Source organism: Hypanus sabinus, chromosome 31, assembly GCF_030144855.1.
Source record: "Hypanus sabinus isolate sHypSab1 chromosome 31, sHypSab1.hap1, whole genome shotgun sequence".
Lineage (NCBI taxonomy): Eukaryota > Metazoa > Chordata > Chondrichthyes > Myliobatiformes > Dasyatidae > Hypanus > Hypanus sabinus.
Genome location: NC_082736.1, coordinates 11,680,296 through 11,689,052, shown reverse-complemented (window position 1 = coordinate 11,689,052; position 8,757 = coordinate 11,680,296). Strand labels below are relative to the sequence as shown.

At 44.2% G+C, this 8,757-nt stretch overlaps 1 non-coding gene across 1 annotated transcript; it reads right to left on the bottom strand.

Moving 5' to 3' along the window:
• Nucleotides 1–738: 738 nt before the first annotated feature.
• On the bottom strand, nucleotides 739–810 carry trnag-ucc (transfer RNA glycine (anticodon UCC)). The gene has a single exon. It is a non-coding gene; the product is annotated as a tRNA-Gly (tRNA).
• Nucleotides 811–8,757: the final 7,947 nt, after the last annotated feature.

Here is an 8,757-nt window from a genome sequence, read left to right as displayed (position 1 = left end):
AACACGTGGCTTCCGAGTAGCTTCCCGTTATCACGGGAGTGATGAGAGATGAGCGATGGTGTCTCCTTCTCTTGCGTCGCTGAGAGACTGCCCCCTGCATCCTACCTTTTATCTAGACTTGCAGGGTTTTAGATGTCAATCAGCGTGGGGTGATGCAATCCCCCAGCTCACATTGCCTGAGGGTGTGCACGTAGCCCAGCCCACGTTGACCTGAGAGCTGGCGCATAGTATAGGATCGTAATTCACAAAGGTGTCTCCACGAAACAATGGCCAATTCCGTTGCTTTGTCCTGCTGAGGATTCTCTCTCATTTCCTGGGTCCAAGACCCGAATTAATAGCGACCTGGCGATTCTCAAAAAGGAGGGGGCTGGTTCATAATTCGTAATTCATAATTCGGTCCAGTTTTCTCTCAGGCTCTGAAATTCCAATGAAGGTAAAGAAGCTCAAACACTTTAATCAGGCAACATCAGGGCAATGTTTTACAAATCATGTCAATCCTTCCTGTGAAGTGTCCAACCTTGTAGAATCTCGAATAGAGTCAGAACTGGAATTAACGGAAGACTCTTGTTGAGGACGTTAGTTCCATCTCTGATCCACGACACACTGAATGATAATTAATGAATCAATTTGCATTCATAACGTGAATTAGCGTGAGTCGATTATTCGGCCCTTGGAGTTCTGCGTAGACCGTGTCTATGTAAGAGGTTTATTTGTTATGTAGTCTAAAACTGTACAACCTGCGATGGCCGGGAATCGAACCCGGGTCAACTGCTTGGAAGGCAGCTATGCTCACCACTATACCACCATCGCTCAACGAAGTTGCAAACGATTTGAGTAGTGAGGCATCTCCCGTAGTTCAAAGTTAATCGATAAGCTCTCTGCTGCAGGTCATGTTCTGGTAAATTAATGTTGCCATCCCCAACAGACCGGAATTATTCCAATAAAAATCGACTAAGGGGATTCTGTCCCATGGATAAACAGCTCTGATTATAATTGTCCTTTCAAAACACACGCTGATGGAAGCCCTTCATTTGGACAACCCTTGAAGGCAGTGACTAAATCGTTAAAGCAGGGGTCACCAAAATTGTTTGCACCACGGACAGGTTTAATATTGACAATATCCTTGAGGACAGGACGAGGGGGGCGGTGTTGGTGTTAATATCGGCCGGAATATAGGTGATAAGTCAATTATGTCACTTATAAATGGCTAATATACTCAATATCGTTTCTAAAAGGGTTTAACTAACGAATTTCATATTAAACACACAGCGCGTATTTTCCTCGCACGAACGTATAAAATCATTGCAACACACCAGTGACAAGACTAGGTTAGGACCGGAGGTCCCCGTACCGGGGTCGTGGCGGTCTCAGGCCGGAGAGAGCGACCGAACAAGTGAGAAGTGCGACAGGGCGCACGCCCGCCTCCTTTGTAGGCAGGTAGGTAGATTTATCGGCCGGCAAAAGTTTGGCTTGTGTGATGACTTTCAGTAGATCGCAGCGAGGTAGCTGCTCTGCTACTTACGAAACCCTGAGTCCGAATTATGTCGTTGCGAATATTTTAGCACTGGGTTCCGCACGAACATTTGGTTTGCTAAACAGGTTTATAGGCAGCGCCCATCTGTACGTGCTCCAGGCCAGTAGCAACGGCGGCCGCTTACCCGAGACCATCTAGTGACACCTGGCGCGAGGGTATCACTGCGTTTAGGCGACTGATGACCTCGCGTGCATTCAAGTTCAACAGTGGATGTGATAGGGTGTGAGGAAAGGTGTAGTTACCTCATATAGTTTCATATCGACAAGTCATATAAAGTTATATAATGTTTTATAAACGTGTGATGGGATGTGTGCTGACTGTGGGAAGTGGGAGAGTCCGAAGGAATTAGAGGTGCTGTTGTGGTCTCTTCACAGTAATATTTATATAATGGGTCCAGGACAGATCCTCTGAGAGAGTGACACACAGGAATTTAAAGTTACTGACCCTATCCACCTCTGATCATCCTTTGATTACTGGCTGATGTACCTCCGGTTTCTGCCTCCTGAGGTCTACAGTCGGTTCATTTGTCTTACTGACATTGAGTGAGAGGTTTTGTTAATATGCCACTCAGACAAGATTCCGATCTCACTCCTATATGCTGATTCAGCACCTCCTTTGATGCAGCTCACAACAGCAAACTTGTAAATGGTGTTGGAGCTATACTGACCCATACAGTCACAGGTGTAAAGCGGTTAGAGCTGGGGTCTAGGCACACTTCCTTGTGGTGCTCCTGTGCTGATAGAGATTGTGGAGGAGATGTTTTTGCCAATGAGAACTGACTGAGGTCTGCAACTGAGGAAATTCAGGATCCAATTGCACAAGGGGGGTATTAAGGCCCATGTCTTGAAGTTTACTGATTAGTTTTGAGCGGATGACAGTGTTCAATGCTGAGCTGTAATCAATAAAGGGCATCCTGATGTTTGCATCTTTGCTGTCCAGATGTTCCAGAGTTGTGTGAAGAGCCAACGAGACAGCATTTGCTGTTGCTTTGATAGGTGAGTTGGAGATGATGAAAGTCACCATTCAGACAAGAGCTGATATGCTTCAACAGCATCTCAAAACACTTAATCACCGTGGACGTAAGCGCCACCGGGCAATAGTCATTTACACAGGTTTTCACGCTCCTGCTGGGCACCGATATGATTGAAACTTCCTTCAAGTAGGTGGGTTCCACACACTTCCAGATCCAGTGGCTGAAGATATCCAGCACAGATGTTCAGTTCTCAGCAAGGTCTGATCCAGACCGGATCTTCACTCTCGTGAAGGCAGCCTGCACGTCATATTCAAATACAGAGACAAAATGATAATTGGGAGACATGGGAATAACTCAGAGTTGAATTGAGTAATTCAATGCATTTTGAAGTTGAAGTAGCACTATTCTGTGGACCTCGACACAGTGAGCATCGGATACACTTAATGACCTCAACAGGCTTGTAGGAGAAGCTTTGCTTCTTCTGGAATGATTCCGGGATCCCGAGTGATGGTGCAGGGGCAGTGCAGCATGTGTCCCGATTACAAGGTGAAGTGCCAGCAGTGAGATCAGTGGGGAGAAATTAATGGACACGGGAATCACGGAGAGAGTTATCCCTGCTGAAATCGGAGAATGGGATGGGGGAAGGATCTGTTTATTAGTAGGATCCCTTTGTGGATGGTGGACTTTACATAGAATGATATGCTGGATATGGACTCTCATGGATGGTTGATAAGGACGAGGGGACTGTAACCCTGACAGCAAGAAGATGGGGCAAGGGGGAATGTCTGAGGAATGGAGGGGATGTATGAGGGTGAGGGTAGAAGCAATGAGAGAGGGATCGAAACCTTGCTCTTTGAAGATGGAGGACACAGTTGCTGCTCCAGAATAGAAAACCTCATCCTGGGAAGAGATATGGCAGATACAAAGAAAAGAATGGCATCTTTACATGACCCAGGGTGGGACGAGGTATAGACACGGCAGCTGTGAGTCAATACTTTATAAAAGATATTCATAGACTGTTTGTCTCCCGAGATAGAGATAGAGATATTGTGAAATTGGAGAGAGGTGTTGGAAATATTCAAGTGGATCTGAAGGCAAAATTGATTAAATTGACCAGCACAGCCTGGGTGCATGGAGCAGCAACAATATGGACTATAGTGTGACACAGAAAGAGTTGGAGTTCTATACAAGTGAAGTCTTGGATCTTGGACAGATGTATGTAGACAATAAAAAGACAGGCATATCTGGAGCTCATGGCTTTTTCTTCTTTGTTCCGTTTATTATGTCCACGTAACACTTTCCGGTTTTCACTTTCAATTCCACTTGCTTCAACTATCACCTTCCACCTTGCACTCCATCCCCTCTCCCACCAGTTCATTATGGTTTTATCCCGCTTCATTACGAGGGATTTGGTCTGGAACGTCAACTGTGCATACCTCTCCACGGATGCTACATGACCAGGCAAGTCCCTCCAGCATGCTATGTATGTTGCTCTGTGTTTCCAGCATCTGCAGATTATCGTGTGTATTTGATGACTGTATACAGCATTTTCACCCTGTTATAGGAAAGATGTTACGAAACTAGAAACTGTGAAGAAATGATCTACTCGGATTTTGGCTAGAACCAGAGGGTGGAGATCGTACGAAGGGTTCTTTAGACAAATATTTTATTCCCTGGAATGTAGGAGATTGAAGGGTCATCTGCCTGAGATATGTAGTAAGGACAGGCAAGTAAACGACAGAATTTTTTTTAAAAAAAGCATTTTCCCAGGGACGAGGTTTGAAATCAACAGCACAAAACATTAATAGGGGAAGCAAGAGAGTTAAAATTGAATAAGGGGCAGTTTCTTCACACAATGATTTGTGCATATTTGGAATTTAGAATGAGCTTCTGAATCACAGAAGTGGGCATATGGGCAACATTTGACAGTAATTTCACTCTCCCTCTGGGCAACACAGTCAGCATGAACATTTGGCCAAACGCCTTGTTTCCACAAGAGTACAAGACATAGGCACAGAATTAGGCCATTTGGTACATTGAGTCTGCTCCTCAATGCCATCACGGCTGATTGATTATCCCCCTGAACACCTTTCTCCTGCCTTCTCCCTGGAATTTTTGACACCCTTACAAATTGTGAAACTATCAACCTCCTGAAGAAAATGGTGCCAGTGAACAAGACAACAAATGGCAACGTCCTTCAGGCAGTCACAGAACTACCTCGATTACTTCCTCTAATTTCAAATGTGATTCTGCCAGCACTGCAACTGATGATTTATATTTTATGGTGTTTTCAGGCCAATTGAGCCTTGATGTCGCTGAGAGTGTCCAGGGAGGTTTTGAGTGAAGTTTTGGGCAGACCATCAGACATCTGAAATTGGCTGTGCAACTGTATAAAGCGCATTGAATGCTGGCTTTCGTTTGTTGGACTATTCGTTACCAGAGTAAGGAAGTCACACTGCAGCTACATGAAGTTTGAAGTAGGCAATACTTGAAGTCTCGTGTACAGTTCTGGCCATGCCATTACAGCAAGGATGGACACTCTGGAAAAGATGCAGATATTTCAGTAGAATATCCCATGGATTCGAGTTGAGCAGCTCAAAGGAAAGGTTGGACAAACTTGTGATCTTATTAGGACCTCAGAGACTGAGGTGAGATCTGATAGGGTTATTTTAATTTGTAGAAACATGGATAGGGTACAGAGTCAGAATCTTATTCCAACGGTAGAAATTTCGAATACTAAAAGATCTGTGGATATGCTTTTAAGGTTAGAGGGGGAAATGTTAAGTCCATATGGAGAGGAGTTACTTCTTTTTTTTAATTACCGGGAGCGTTAAGTGCTTGGAATGGATTTCCATAGGTAGTTATAGAAGCAGATAGTCTGGTGGAATTTAAGAGGTGTTTAGGTAGAAATGCACATGAACAGAATTGAGGGATATGGATGATAAACAAGAGGTCATGTTGAACAAATTGGAATCATCGGTCTGACAATATCATGGGCCAAATAACTTTTCCACTGTTGGACTGTAGTGTTCTATGTTCCTAGAAAAGGAATTATAAATACCAGAATGGAATATGAAATGTCATGACTAAGATTAAGAAAATTCAAAAGTATTTAAAAATACGTTTAAAACAAGATGGTTGCTACAGAGAATGTAGGATCTCAGATGGTAGAGGGCAAAGTAGTCAGGACTGAAGCAGAGCACTTTCTGTGCAGACATATAACGCTTTATTTTGCAGAAAAAAAAAACATGACGAGCAAGAGAAAATGTTACCAGGGATGTTATCATGGATGTTTCCAGGCGTTGTCATTGCTGTGACAGATACACAGAGCAGATACTCTGAATGAAAATCACCTGCTGCTCAGACTTTCCACAGACATTGTAAGTGCCGCTGATAGAGCCTTTGGGTCACTGGGTTAAGTTACGACACTTCGCTTACCGGCACCTGACAGTTTTTGGTACAGTGTGAGAGTGTGGGGTTCATTCTGTACCTGTCAGTCTCTGGTACAGTGTGAGAGTGTGGGGTTCATTCTGTACCTGTCAGTCCCTGGTACCGTGCGAGAGTGTGGTGTTCCTTCTGTACCTGTAAGTCTCTGGTACAGTGTGAGAGTGTGGGGTTCATTCTGTACCTGTCAGTCTCTGGTGCAGTATGCGAGTGTGGGCTGCATTCTATACCTGTCAGTTTCTGGTACAGTGTGAAAGTGTGGGTTCATTCTATACCTGTCAGTCTCTGATACAGTGTGAGAGTGTGGGGTTCATTGTGTACCTGTCAGTCTCTGGTACATTGTAAGAATGTAGGGTTCAGACTGCATCTTCCAATCTCTCTTGCAGTGTGACAATGCACACTGTCTTTGAGATTCATTCTAGCAGTTGAATTTGTTGATTAAATCTGTTTTTCATTTTAATTGATACCACAGTCAATGTCACGGGTTACATTGAACTAATCTTCAGGCATTTGCAGCAGAACATCCAGAGCAACAAGTCCGGACCAGTCAATCAAACACTATTCTGTGATAAATATGTAACTTTCCACGAGTCTCTGTGTGGGCGTGTCTGAATGGTGTGTATTGTGTAGTGACATTTGGGCTAATTGAATCGAGAATGATTTTGACTGTAGATATGTAACCAGTGTGTCCACAGTTGTCAGTGATGAGACCTCTGTCTGATTAGATTAAAATACCGATGGGCTGATCAAATCGCTGATGACACAGTTGTGGGTGGTAAGGAGGGTTTTCAAACGGACAGAACTGGATACCAAGCAGTTGGGAACACGAATGGAGAAATGGGGGATGGAGTTTAATCTAGACAAGTGTGACGAGTTTTACAGGAAAGTACACAGTAAATAGCAGCACTGATACACTAAGGAATCTTGACGTATTCATCCATAACATCCTGCATGTGGCATTGAAAGGAAATAAACTGTTATAGATGTGTGGTACAATTGCCTTCATCAGTCAGGGCATTGAATTCAAACCATGGGATGAGTTGTTACAGCTGTCCAAACACTGGGTTAGTCCACATTTCGAGCCGTGTGTACAGTTCTGTTTGCTGCATCACGGCAAGGACGTGGGGACTGTGGAAAGGGTGCAGAAGTGATTTCCCAACATGTTGTCTGGATTAGTATAGGGAAAATTGGACAACATGGATTGTAGTTTTTGCAAGATTTATTTAGATATACAGAACAAAATAGACCCTTTGAGCCACACAGCCCAGCAAAACCTGGCAATGCCGACTTAACCCTAGCCTAATCACAGGGTGGTTTATAATCGTGAGTTGACCTTCCCGGAACATTTTTGCACTGTGGTAAGAAACAGGAGGACCCGAAGAAAACTGAGGGAATCCACAGGGAGAACACACAGAGAATTGTTAAAGAAGTTGCAGGGGCTGAATGCTGAACTCCGATGCCCCGAGCTGTAACAGCGTCGTGCAATCGGCTACGCCTGTCATGGCGGCCCAGAGTGCAGTTTCACCTGACATCAGTGTCAGCAGAGGAATCGTGGGTAGACTGGGCTGTTCCTAATCCTGTTTTCAGCTACAAGTGGAGAGAACATGGCATTTTCCTGATGGGGAACAGGAAACAAATGTTGAGAACTTATACTTCCCTTATAGAAATACTGAAATCCTACAACAGAATACAGAATACAGCTTCGGCCCACAATGCTGTGCCAAGCATGTAGCTATTTTGAAAAATACCTAGGGATACGCATAGCCCTCTAGATATTTTTAGCTCCATTTAACTAACCAGGAGACTCTTAAAATAACCTATCGTATTCGCCTCCACCACCGTCACCGGCAGCCCACTCCATGCACTCATCACTCAATGCATAAGAAACTTACCCCTAACATCTCTTCTGTATCTACTTCCAAGCACCTTAAATCTGTGCCTTCTCATGTTAACTATTTCAGCCCTTGGAAATCGCCTCTGACGATCCACACCATCAATGTCTCTCATCTTCTTATACACCGTATATAAAGCGGGGGAACCCATTTATACAGACTTGGTCTCTTTATTCAAGGAAAAATCTCAATGTATCGGAATCAGTCCAGTGAATGTTTACAGGCCAATACTGGCAGTGGACTGATTGTCTGATGAGGAGAGTCTGGGCTTGTGATTTCTGTTTTTTTACTGGCTCCATGTACTTATAAACCATAAGTCAATAAGATATAGGAGCAGAAATAGGCCATTCAGCCCATCGAGACAGCTCTTCCATTTAACCATTGGCAGATCCTAGTCTTCCAGTCATCCCCACTCCATTACCTTCTCCCCATACCCTTCGATGACCTGGGTAATCGAGAACCTATGTATCACTGTTTTAAATTAGTTATTCTGTCATCCACTTGACCGGAAACAAGAGCGTGTGGGCCAAGGCGGGTCAAAGCTCAAACTGGGCATGGCACCTGATGATGCTGATAACTATTCTGTCATACCGTCTGAAAGAATACCTAATGCAGCCTTAATAGACTTTTAACGGTAGCCATTTACCAAAACTGCACCAGGGAACAAAGAAGCACTTCCCCTTCTCTCCAAGTCTGTGAACTCTTAGACAAAGCTACTTTATCCCCTCTCAGGTTGTCCGACTATCCTGAACACACACACACACACACACACACACACACACAAACCTGAAATAACACCCCGAACCTTCGTTTCTCGCAAAGCGTACAGACATTTTTTTTCCTGTTGTTTTAAATCAGCACATGTCGCCTACTCCTAACCATTGCTCAGACACTCTCACTGACGGCCCGACACT